Here is a 12,620-nt window from a genome sequence, read left to right on the forward strand (position 1 = left end):
TACACTGAAAATGACTTAAGATGATAGTCTGTGTTTTTAAACTTGGAACTATAAGGAGCATTTCCTAAATATATTTGCACTGTTTTAGTTTTCTGGTACCCTAAGAGGTCACCATACACTTAATAGCAGTACATACTTTTCCTGAATCAGCTCTCCACACATCTCAACATTCTGCAATATAGCAAAACACTAAAAACGAGATTAAAAAGACCTCTCATTCAACTTTTTAAGAAAACTGTGCATGAAAGTTCATACTTTAAAAAAAAAAAAATTCTTGGAGGCTGCCAGAATCTACTTACTCTTACTTTCCAAAACTAGTTGTACCTCAGAATCACACAAGAAGCTTTTGAAAAATTCAGATGCATGAAACCTAAATGTAAGAGCTAAAACTATGAAACTCTTAGAAGAAACTTAGGTGTAAATCTTTGTGATCTTAGATAGGCAACAGTTTCTTAGATATGATACCTAATGCACAGGCAAACTAGGAAAAATTCAGTTCATTTCAGTTCAGTTGCTCAATCGGGTCTGACTCTTTGTGACCCCATGGACTGCAGCATGCCAGGCCTCCCTGTCCATCACCAACTCCTGGAGTTTGCCCAAACTCATGCTTATCAAGTCGGTGATGCCATCCAACCATCTTGTCCTCTGTTGTCTCCTTCTCCTCCTGTCTTCAATCTTTCCCAGCATCAGGGTCTTTTCCAGTGAGTCAGTTCTTTGCATCAGGTGGCCAAAGTATGGGAATTTCAGCTTCAACATCAGTCCTTCCAATGAATATTCAGGGCTGATTTCCTTTAGGATGGGCTGGTTGGATCTCCTTGCAGTCCAGGGGACTCTCAAGAGTCTTCTCCAACACCACAGTTCAAAAGCATCAATTCTTTGGTGCAGCTTTCTTTATAGTCCAACTCTCACATCCATACATGACTACTGGAAAAACCATAGCCTTGATTAGACAGACCTTTGTTGGCAAAGTAATATCTTTGTTTTTTAATATGCTGTCTAGGTTGGTCATAACTTTCCTTCCAAGGAGTAAGCATCTTTTAATTCCATGGCTGCAATCACCATCTGAAGTGATTTTGAAGCCCCAGAAAATAAAGTCTGACACTGTTTCCACTGTTTCTCCATCTATTTGCCATGAAATGATGGGACCAGGTGCCATGATCTTTGTTTTCTGAACTTTTTCACTCTCCTCTTTCACTTTCATCAAGAGGCTCTTTAGTTCTTCTTCACTTTCTGCTATAAGGGTGGTGTCATCTGCATATCTGAGGTTATTGATATTTCTCCTGACAATCTTGATTCCAGCTTGTGCTTCATCCAGCCCAGCATTTCTCATGATGTACTCTGCATTTAAGTTAAATAAACACAGTGACAATATACAGCCTTGACGTACTCCTTTTCCTATTTAGAAGCAGTCTGTTGTTCCATGTCCAGTTTTAACTGTTGCTTCCTGACCTGCATACAGATTTCTCAGGAGGCAGGTCAGGTGGTCTGGTATTCCCATCTCTTTCAGAATTTTCCACAGTTTATTGTGATCCACACAGTCAAAGGCTTTGGCATAGTCAATAAAGCAGAAATAGATGTTTTTCTGGAACGCAGACAATTAATTTAGAACTTTTACACTTCAAAGGTCACTATCAAGATACTGAAAAGATAGTCCACAGAATAGAAAATAGTTGCAAACTACATAACTGAAAAGAGTCTAGTACCTTGGTTTAAAAACTCAACAGTGAAAAATAAAACTCAAATAAGCCAATTTTAAAATGGGCAAAAAATCTGAATAGATATTTCTCCAAAGAAGATAGGCAAATGGCTGGTAAGCACACAGAAAAAGACACTCAGCACCTTTCATCACCAGAGAATTGCAAATCAAAACCATGATGAGATGCCACTTCACAATAGGAATGGCAGGAATCAAGACGACAGCAAGCACTGGGAAGAATCTGGAGAAATTGGCAGCCGCATACATTGCTGGTGGGAATGAAATGGTGCAGCCACTTTGGGAACACTCTAACAGTTCTTCAGAAAGTTAAGCATACAGTTATCATCTGAACCAGCAAGTCCACTTCTGGGTGTATACCCAAGAGAACTGGAGACTTAGAAACTGTACATGAATGCTCCCAGCAGCCTTGTTCATAACAACTGAAAAATGGAAACCCACACGTGCTTCAACTGGTGAATGGATTAACTAAACGTGGTGAATTATAGAATGGGATATTTGTTCATTCAGGAAAAGGAGTAAAGTATTGATACATGCTACTATATCAATGAGCCTTGTAAATACTAAATGAAAAAGCCAGACAGACACAAAAAAACTTGCATATTGTGTGATTTTCTTTATATGAAATGTCCAGAATAGGTTAAGGCCATAGATGTGGAAAGCTGATTCGTGGTGGTCAGGGCCTGAGTCATAGTACTGGGGATGGGGCTGATGATGCTGCTGTAGAAGTAGATAATGGTAAGGACTGCACAACTTTGTAAACTAAACCACTGAGTTATAGACACTTAAAAGGGTGTATTTTATTGTGAATGAATTATATCTCAATTTTTTAAAAAAACTCGCAGCAAGTTGGCCAGTGGGGCCAACTTTTTGTTTTTTGTTTTTAAAAACAAACAAAAAAAAAATGGGGAAGGAGCAGATACATGGAAAAGATCAACAAAATGTTAATAATTGTTGAACTGGATGATGTAGAGGTTCATTGCAATGTTTTTTTCTACTTTTGTGATCAATATACACGAGCGTATTTCCATAATTTAAAGAAAGGTGATATGGGGTGCATCCTGAATTAGATATTAGAATCACTGAGGAGGGAGCCTGGACATCTGCAGTTTTGACAAGTTTCCAGGGATATATTTGAAACCAGTCAATTGCTGGTTTGTACGTCAATAGGTGGGAACCACTGCTCTATACATATATGTGCTCATAATTTGATTATCTTGGAAGTTAGAAGAGAGGAAAGCAACTCCTATAGAGAGACAAATAGGCAACAGCAAAAAAAGGAAAAAAAAAAACTTGCTGATAGCCCAACAAGAGAAAAATAGGAAAGAATAAGATGCAAGCACAAAAACTTAAAAAGTTCAGTATTCTGAGGCCATTTAGCATAGAAGCAAATAGTTCTGTGTGCAATAACAAACTGAAATCATCACTATATTACAGAATAGCACAACTTTTTATATTCATAATGATGGCCTCGAGGCATTCAGAGAAGATTAAATTGTATTCAGTAAATGTTATTTAAGGCATATGGAGGTAAATATTCATTTTAGAAAATAGCATTTTAAGAATACTCCAAGTGGTAAAACCTCAAATATAAAAGAAATCTTATTATCCAGGTAAGATGGTTTAAAAATTCTAAATAGCTTTATTTTTAAAGTCTAATAATTTTTTTCTACTTGGCTTTTATGAACAAAATCTAACTTGCAACTAAGGAAAAATAACAGGATATAAACTTCCTGAAACATTCCTGTAACATTCTGGTTACAGAAAATATTGTGGAAGAGAGAAACTGAGATGGAGGAATTTTTGTTTTTTAATGCATGCTCTCTTCTAAGCCAGTAATCTTCTTTTTTTTTAAGTCAACTTTATTGAGTTGTAGTTTACAAACAGTTTAAGTCTATCATCTGAATACCTTGACTCCTGTAACCACCACCCCTTCAACACTCAGAACATTTCTTTGCAAAATTCTGTGCCCCTTTGCAGTCAGTTCCATACCCCAATACCCACCTTGCCCTGGGAAACCACTGAGTATGATCAATTGTCACTGTTGATTATTTCTGCCTCTAGAATTACATACAGACTTGTACTGTATATATTGCAGTATCCAACTTCTTTCAGCATAACTATGAAACACATGTATATTGCTGCATGCTATGAGTTCATTTCAATTTATCGCTAAGTAGTATTCATTATGTGAAAGTGAAGTGAAAGTGCTGGTCGCTCATTCGTGTCCAGCTATTTGCGAACCCAAGAACTGTAGCCCGCCAGGCTCCTCTGTCCATGGATTCTCCAGGCAAGAATAATGGAGTGGGTAGCCATTTCCTTCTCCAGGAGCTCTTCCTGACCCAGGGATCGAACCCAGGTTGATTGCATGTAGCTTCTTTACCATCTGAGCCACCAGGGAAACCAAAATTATTTATCTGTTCACCTGCAGTTTTCTATTTGAGGCTGTATGGGGAAAAAATGTGGGAGTCTTTTTATGGGCATATATTTTCTCTTAGGTAAATTCCCACTGCTGCTGCTGCTGCTAAGTCGCTTCAGTCGTGTCTGACTCTGTGCGACCCCATAGACGGCAGCCCACCAGGCTCCCCCATCCCTGGGATTCTCCAGGCAAGAACACTGGAGTGGGTTGCCATTTCTTTCTCCGATGCATGAAAGTGAAAAGTGAAAGTGAAGTCGCTCAGTCGTGTCCAATTCCTAGCAACCCCATGGACTGCAGCCTACCAGACTCTTCCGTCCATGGGATTTTCCAGGCAAGAGTACTGGAGCGGGTTGCCATTGCCTTCTCCGTCCCAATGCTGGGTCATGTGTAAAATATATATTTAATTTAATAAGAATCTGCCAAATTCTTTTCCCAAGTAGGTTCACCATTTTATACTCCCACTGGCAATGTACGAGAGTCCCTTGAGAGTCCCTTGGACTGCAAGGAGATCCAACCAGTCCATCCTAAAGGAGATCAGTCCTGGGCGTTCATTGGTAGGACTGATTTTGAAGCTGCAACTCCAATACTTTGGCTACTTGATGCGAAGAGCTGACTCATTTGAAAAGACCCTGATGCTGGGAAAGATTGAAGGCAGGAGGAGAAGGGGACGACAGAGGATGAGATGGTTGGATGACATTACCGACTCAATGGACGTGGGTTTGGGTGGACTCCGGGAGCTGGTGATGGACAGGGAGGCCTGGCGTGCTGCGATTCATGGGGTCGCAGAGTCAGACACGACTGAGCAACTTAACTGAACTGAACTGCTAATTAATTATATATGCAATTTGTGCGTCCGTGCTCAGTTGCTCAGTCGTATCCAACTCTTTGTGACCACATGGGCTGTAGCCCGCCAGGCTCCTCTGTCCATGGGATTCTCCAGGCAAGAATGCTGGAGTGGGTTTCCATTTCCTTCTCCAGGGGATCTTCCTGACCCAGGGATCGAACCCACATCTCCTGCGTCTCCTGCATTGGCAGGAGGATTCTTTTCCACTGAGTCATCAGGAAGCCCTAAAATTTTAGTTTTATTAGTCATATATTAATTATATACAGTGTTACTTATATATATGTTTCCAGGTGGCTCAGTGGTAAAGAATCTACCTGCCAATGCAGGAAACACAGGTTCAATCCCTGATCCAGGAGGATCCCACATGCTGAGGAGCTAGTATGCCTGTATGCTACAACTATTGAGCCTGTGCTCTAGAGCCTGAGAACCACAACTAGTGAAATTTTCATGCCCTAGAGCCCATGCCAGAGAAGGCAATGGCACCCCACTCCAGTGCTCTTGCCTGGAAAATCCCATAGATGGAGGAGCCTGGTGGGCTGCAGTCCATGGGGTCGCTAGGAGTCGGACATGACTGAGCGACTTCACTTTCACTTTTCACTTTCATGGATTGGAGAAGGAAATGGCAACCCACTCCAGTGTTCTTGCCTGGAGAATCCCAGGGACGGGGGAGCCTGGTGGGCTGCCGTCTATGGGGTCGCACAGAGTCGAACACGACTGAAGTCACTTAGCAGCAGCAGCAGCAGCAGCAGAGCCCATGCTGCACGAGAGAAGCCACTGCACTGAGAAGCCCACACACCACAAGTAGAGAGCAGCCTTTGCTCATGGCAACTAGAGAAAAGCCCACACAGCAGTGAAGACCCAGCACAGCCAAAAATAAATAAGATTATTTTTTTTTAAACACAAGACATTTTTCCCAGCAGTGATAGCCAAAAACTGTTTCTGAAGCAGCATTTATGTTCCTTTCTAATAAGTAGGCAATGACAACCATTTAAAGTCTTGGCAATTTATGTTATTTACGCATTTGAAAGTCGACTTTCTATGGAACCCAGGGTCTCTGTTCATGAAAGAAGAGCAGTGCAGTTTAAAGATAAAGAGCTGTAGCTTAAAGAGGTAGTCAGACCAGGGTGAGAATCTTGGCATCTTTCAGGAGCACATTCTTTAACATGCCAAGTCTTGGCTTCCTCATCTGCAATCTGGGGCTGGGGGCAGGGGGAGGGCGGTCATAATGACACACATCTCTTTGTTGTTCTGAGGACAGTGATCTCGTGCATATAAAGCCTTTGGCAGTATTCCTAGTCCATATTTATTGCTCAACAAATGGAAGCTTTAAAAAGAGGCGTTCATTGAAGAAAAAGCTCATCACAGGAAAAGACAAGAGGTTCTCTAGAATGTGCATTCTCTCCCTGGCTTTGACCAGGATCATGTTCCCTCTCTCCCCTTAGAAGTCAGAGAGACTCCCATTCCATTAGCGTCCCACAAGCCTCACCCTCAAGGTCATTCCCTCCCAACCCTCTACTCCTCCTGGGGCCACCTAGTCTGAGGCAGGGTGTGACCCTTCTCTCACCAGTTCCAGTCTGGCTCGCCTGCTCAGAAGCCTGGATTCAAGGCTAGCTTACCATGTTGCACTCTGCCTCAGCTGTTTCAACTCATCTCACACTGAAACATCCTGCTTCCTTCCAGAATTCAGCCTTAAGTAACATCCCACATGTTCAGGAGAATTACATGGGATTTGTACGCAGCTGCTATATGGACCCCAGCCCCAAACAACCATAATAGGACAATAGGGGGGGAAAAAAAAACTCACTGGACTCACATCTTAAAATTCCAGAAAATCTTTTTTTTTTTTTCCCCTCAATTTTCCAAAGTCATGAACCATAAGAAAGGAAAACTCCCCAGTCTCAGGCTTTAAACTGTGTGTGTGTGTGTGTGTGTGTGTGTGTGTGTATGTCTGACTCTTTTGGATCTGATGGACTGTAGCCTGCCAGGCTCCTCTATCCATGGAATTCTCCAGGCAAGAATACTGGAGTGGCTTGCCATTTCCTGCTCCAGGGGATCTTCCCAACCCAGGTTATCAGACCCACGTCTCTGTGTTTCCTGCATTGGCAGGCGGATTCTTTACCAGGGTGCCACCTAAGAAGCCCAGTTTAAAGACCACTTGGTAAATGTTAGTCTTCCTATCTGCACACAGGGCCTTTATGGAGTAGCCAGTAATTGCATCTTCCCTAGCTCCTGAGTCTGGAGAAACTGAACTCTGTCAGGAGGTGACTAAATCATAATAAGGAGTAAGTTAATTAAGAAACTCTGTGTCTGTATATATATCAAGCAAATAGAGTAACCAGAGAAATCGGGTTGAACCAGCATTATGACATCACACGACTCATTCAAACCTCATATTGAGGCAAATCTTGTTATCCTCACCTTTGTGTGTGCTGTTCCGTGCACCCTAGGGTGTTAATTCCACCTTCAGGCCAATGAGTGATGAGGTACAGCACAGAGAAAGTGGGGAGGGAGGCAGAGGTTACGGTCTGGTAGTATTGGGGTGAAGTCATGCTAACCTCAGGTCAATATCTATCTGTCAAATACCCTCCCTACAGAGCATCAACTGAAGGCTAGCCTTGCGTCCTTGACCACTTGATTCAAGCCAGCAGCTGGCTCACACAGAGTCCCCTCAGCCAGAACTAGTGATGATGTCAGTCAAATTTTGTATTAAATATTGAAAATAGGGCCCAGAGTAGAAATGCTCTTTAGAGAAGCATTTTAGTCCTCGGACACTGTTCCTCAGATCAGTTCTATGTTACAAAGAGAAGAAAGGATAAAGGAAATATTGATGAATTACTTTGATGAGTTTCAGTAATTTACAGTCAATACCCTTGACATTCTGACATCCTCATCTATTCTTTGGTTTTCCTGACAGAAGAGTATATACCAACTGAGGAAGACTCAAGAGTCTCTCAACTCTTCAACTGCTCAAAAATTCATCAGATTTTTTTCTTGGAAAATGTACTAATTTTTTTTAAAAATATATACTTATTTATTTATTAGGCTGCATGGGGTCTTAGTTGTGGCACATGGGATCTTTGATCTTCCTTGTGGCATGTGGGATCTAGTTCCCTGACCAGGGATTGAACCTAGGCTCCCTACGTTGGGAGTCTTCAGTTCAGTTCAGTCGCTCAGACTTGTCCAACTCTTTGCAACCCTATGGACTGCAGCACACCAGGCTTCCCTGTCCATCAGCAACTCTTGGAGCTTGCTCAAACTCATGTCCATCGAGTCAGTGATGCCATACAACCATCTCATCCTCTACCGTCCCTTCTCCTCCTGCCTTCAATCTTTGCTAGTATCAGGGTCTTTTCCAGTGAGTCAGTTCATTGCATCAGGTGGAAAAGTATTGTAGTTTCAGCTTCAACATCAGTCCTTCCAATGAATATTCAGGACTGATTTCCTTTAGGATAGACTGGTTTGATCTCCTTGAAGTCCAAGGGACTTTTAAGAGTCTTCTCCAACACCACAGTTCAAAAGCATCAATTCTTCGGCGTTCAGCATTCTTTATAGTCCAGCTCTCATGTCCATACATGACTACTAGAAAAATCACAGCTTAGACTAGACAGACCTTTATTGGCAAAGTAATGTTCTGCTTTTTAATATGCTGTCTAGACATATTAAAGACAGCATGTAGTCTTAGCCACTGGACAACCAGTGAAGTCCCTAAAAATTTACTAATTTTAAAGCTAAATTTTTGTGAACTTCTAGTTCTAAAAATGTTTAGTGTCTAAGATCAAATTTATCTTACATTAGTTCTGTCTAATAAGTCAGTCTCTGTAGCAAACATATTTTATGTCATTTATTCAGGCAGAAAATGTATATGCTTGGCTTAACTTTCTTTTCATGTATAGCATTCCCCATTCCTCCTTTTTTTCCTCCAATTGTTAGCAGTAACATTCTAAGGTTTGTTTTTTTCCCCTGATAACTTTGACGAGTTACCTAAGATTGATCATATCTTCCATTTTGTTTTATGTGGGTATTAAAATCAATACTGTCTGGGCTTATCCTACAAAGTAGCAAACTCAATGTGTAATTAGTCTGTCTTTAAAGGAGGATTGCATCATTTTAGGATCTCTTCTTTCTGCTGAAAACATGTATTTCTGAAACTCAAATGCTGCTTCTCTGAATAACTGTAATTCATTAAAAAATATTTTTGTAACAGTTCAGTTTCCCTTCAAATTGGATAATCATAAGACTACTTATTCTTTATCTACCTGTTTTATAAACAAAACAGAGAGGGCTACAAAATAATATTAAAAAATGTATCAAGTACTTACTATGTGCCCTGCACTAGGCCAAATATTACATATATTATCTGGGTAATACTCACCACATGCTCTAAACAATGATATGTGCTATTATCAACTTAATTTATATAAAAGGAAACAAAAGCTTGGAGAACATTAACATGCCCACAGTTACCTGGGATGAAAGAAAATCCTGTTATTAAAAAATAATAAACCCAATAACAAGTTACAGAATGTCAAGCTCATATGAGTTTTAGTATTATTGCTGTTGTTGGAAGCATATATATATATATATATGCATAGGCGCACACAGAGATGATCCTTGTATAACCTTAGACTGGAAAGGAATTCACAGGCAACATCTTATACCCTTGTTTTCCAAATGACGAAGTTAAGGTTCCTGGAAGTGAAATGACTGGTCCCCAGGGACACAGCCAGTTATGTGAATTTCAGACATAGTCAGTGCATGTGTATTGTGTGCCTCCTGTGAACGTGAATTCCCCAAACACTGTCAGTTTCTCCAAAAGTTCCTTCCTTCCCCGAGTTCTCACATTGCAAAATCACTGTGCTCATGGAAGAGACCCATCCTTGTTTCATCACATGATGCCGCCTCCCTACCTCTACGGACAAAGACACATGCTGCATACTGCTGTTCAGTGTTGGGGATGCTTGTTTGTTTACACTGTCAAAGAATAACCAGGGTAGCTGCAAGGTTCTCACTATCCAGCCTATCAATGTAATTGTATAGTAGTATCACTGGAGTTGTGAAACAAACATTAATATCCACTCCTTGTGTTTATATTTAGCAGTGAGTGTTAATGGTGTGATTATCGAATGTAAACAAGCTCCACCCAGAACGAGACTGGATGACTAAATGATTGCCTGGGGGACTTAGGTTATCCAGTGCATATTGCACTCTGAAATGAAAATATCCAGCATAGACAACTTTATTATGTCTATAAATTTGGCTTCCTACTATCACCATTTCAAGCCAAATTATGTACGTTTGATGAGGCATAATTTCTTATTAGATCGAGAGAATACCAGGGTAGAATACATCACTATGGAATTATAATTTGAATTTTAATCAAGCTCTGTTCATTTCCCAATACTAGCTAATGAAATAAACTCCATACTGTAGTTATACAAATGAACAGGGGACAATATACAACAAAAAGGGAGCAAATCACACTGCTTACCACAAATACTTTTTATAACAGTAAGCATTAACTGTTGGCATTTTTTTTTTTCCTGACCTTTCCGTGAACCCTCTTTCATCAGCCTTATGGTGGTCTCTCCTGAAAGACAGATGTCTGACTCTGGGTTTTGGCATCTCTGATTAAAGATTTAACATGCTGTATTCAGCCCTTTAATGATTCTCTAAAATTTTATTTTGATAACCTCTATGTAAACTCTGCATGGAGATCAATGTTTCTTGTTTCTGACAAAGAGAATATGTTGAAACCTTTCCAATAACACATAATTAGTGAAGTGGAGAGGTAACTGATGTGGTGGACTTTGGTTTGCTTCATTCTGCTTGCTGTTTCCTCTCTTCTCTTCAACCAGCACACCCAGAATTCAGACATTTGAAGCAAGTGTTTATAATAAGAGATGCCATTAGATGAATGAAGTCATAGCTGGAACTGCCTCTAACACATCATTGTATTGTCTGTACTGACCACACCAACAGCTCCATAAGAATGATACAAATAATACAAAATTCAGTTATCTGAATAATGAGCCATTTTCCCTTATTCCTAGCCACTTCAACTTCGTCTAACCAGAGTATTTATCACCTGGTCATTTTTCTTAATCAGTATAATAAATTTGAGTATATGAACAATTAGAGTTTTGTAAAGAGTCAGGTGGCAACAGACACAAGTTGATATAATTTTGAATATTAAAACTGTGGTATTTGCCACTTGCCAGACACTTCTCTCTTTAATCGCAAAAAGCAGGAAAATATCATTGCTGTAAATGGCTTGGGGGCCTGTTAAAACGTTGTTTTTCTAAAGTATTTAAGTCATCAAACAGGTAGCAGGAGGTCAGTGTCTAATAATGTTGGTTAATAGCTGGAGGCAGATTAGAATACATTTAGATTTCTTTTTCTAAACATTTTCACAAGGGCAAATATTAATAAAAAATTTAAAAGCTTTAGAGTTTGCATAAAATATGCAGAAATAAGATTTATACTCTGCCTCTGTAAGGGTGTTGAATATCATTTCAACTTGCAAATATTGGGACAACGGTCATATTATTTTCCATTGTGACAGTTTTGCATTTTCTTCCCTTGAAACATTGTCCCAGGGGGCATTGTGATTGTTAAACTAATCTTTATTCATGATTTATGCAGCCTTAATTCAAATCTCTGGAACAAAATTAATAAATCATATGTTGATAGAGAGAATGGCAGAGACCGTAGATAATTTGATGAACAATTTCTATGTGATCAGTACCACTTATGCCAACTTACAGTTTACGTAAATTTCTTCCATAAGATATAAAAACTCTTAGGATCTTCTGAAAAGTATTATGCCAACTTATAGTTTATGTAAATTTTTTCCATAAGATATAAAAACTCTTAGGATCTTCTGAAAAGTATCATGCCAACTTATAGTTTATGTAAATTTTTTCCATAAGATATAAAAACTCTTAGGATCTTCTGAAAAGTATAGAAATTCAGTTTCTTGCCTGATTTACTTCGAGATGGGCTGAAGCCAGGCTGAACCAAACCAATGTATGGTCAACTCACCATTAAAAGATTAACTAGCAAAGAATATCACATAACTTGAATTCACAGCATACCAGAACTCTTAACTCAAAACCCTCGTGCTGCAATTTATGTCCATTTGTTCTTGCTGTTGTCTCAAAGGAGCTCTTACAGTATAACTGAGTACCCTCTGTGGAACTATAACTAAGTGATAACCTAGGAGAAAAGGTACATTGGTAATTAGTCCAGGAAGTGATGCTGGCTGGAATACCAAGCAGGGCTAGCTGTCTGTTACTGAGTTTCCATGCCATTATAATAATTGCAGCTTTAAGGACACCCAGGTATTACTGTGTATAATTACTGAAGGTAAGATTATTTTTAAATAAATTTTTAGAATAGTTTTATATTTACAGAAAAATTGCAAAGATATTACAGTGTTCCCGTATACTTCGCACCTGGTTTCCCCTATTATTAACATCTTACCCAGCTGGACAACCTGAAAGAAATGCATACATCCTTAGAAACATACAGCCTTCCAAGAGAGCATCATAAAGAAGTGGATAATCTGAATAGAATGATTACTAGTAAGGAGATTGATTAATAATCAAAAACCTCCCCAAAAGTAAAAGTCCAAAACCAGATAG

General features: G+C 39.7%; 1 protein-coding gene across 1 annotated transcript in view; it reads left to right on the plus strand.

Annotated features, from left to right (window-relative positions):
• The window catches only part of MARCHF3 (membrane associated ring-CH-type finger 3), a 156,385-nt gene that overhangs the window by 56,962 nt on the left and 86,803 nt on the right, over nt 1-12,620 (plus strand). The gene's annotated exons all lie outside the window — the stretch shown is intronic.

The sequence above is a fragment of the Bos mutus genome, chromosome 7, assembly GCF_027580195.1.
Source record: "Bos mutus isolate GX-2022 chromosome 7, NWIPB_WYAK_1.1, whole genome shotgun sequence".
Taxonomy (NCBI): Eukaryota; Metazoa; Chordata; class Mammalia; order Artiodactyla; family Bovidae; genus Bos; species Bos mutus.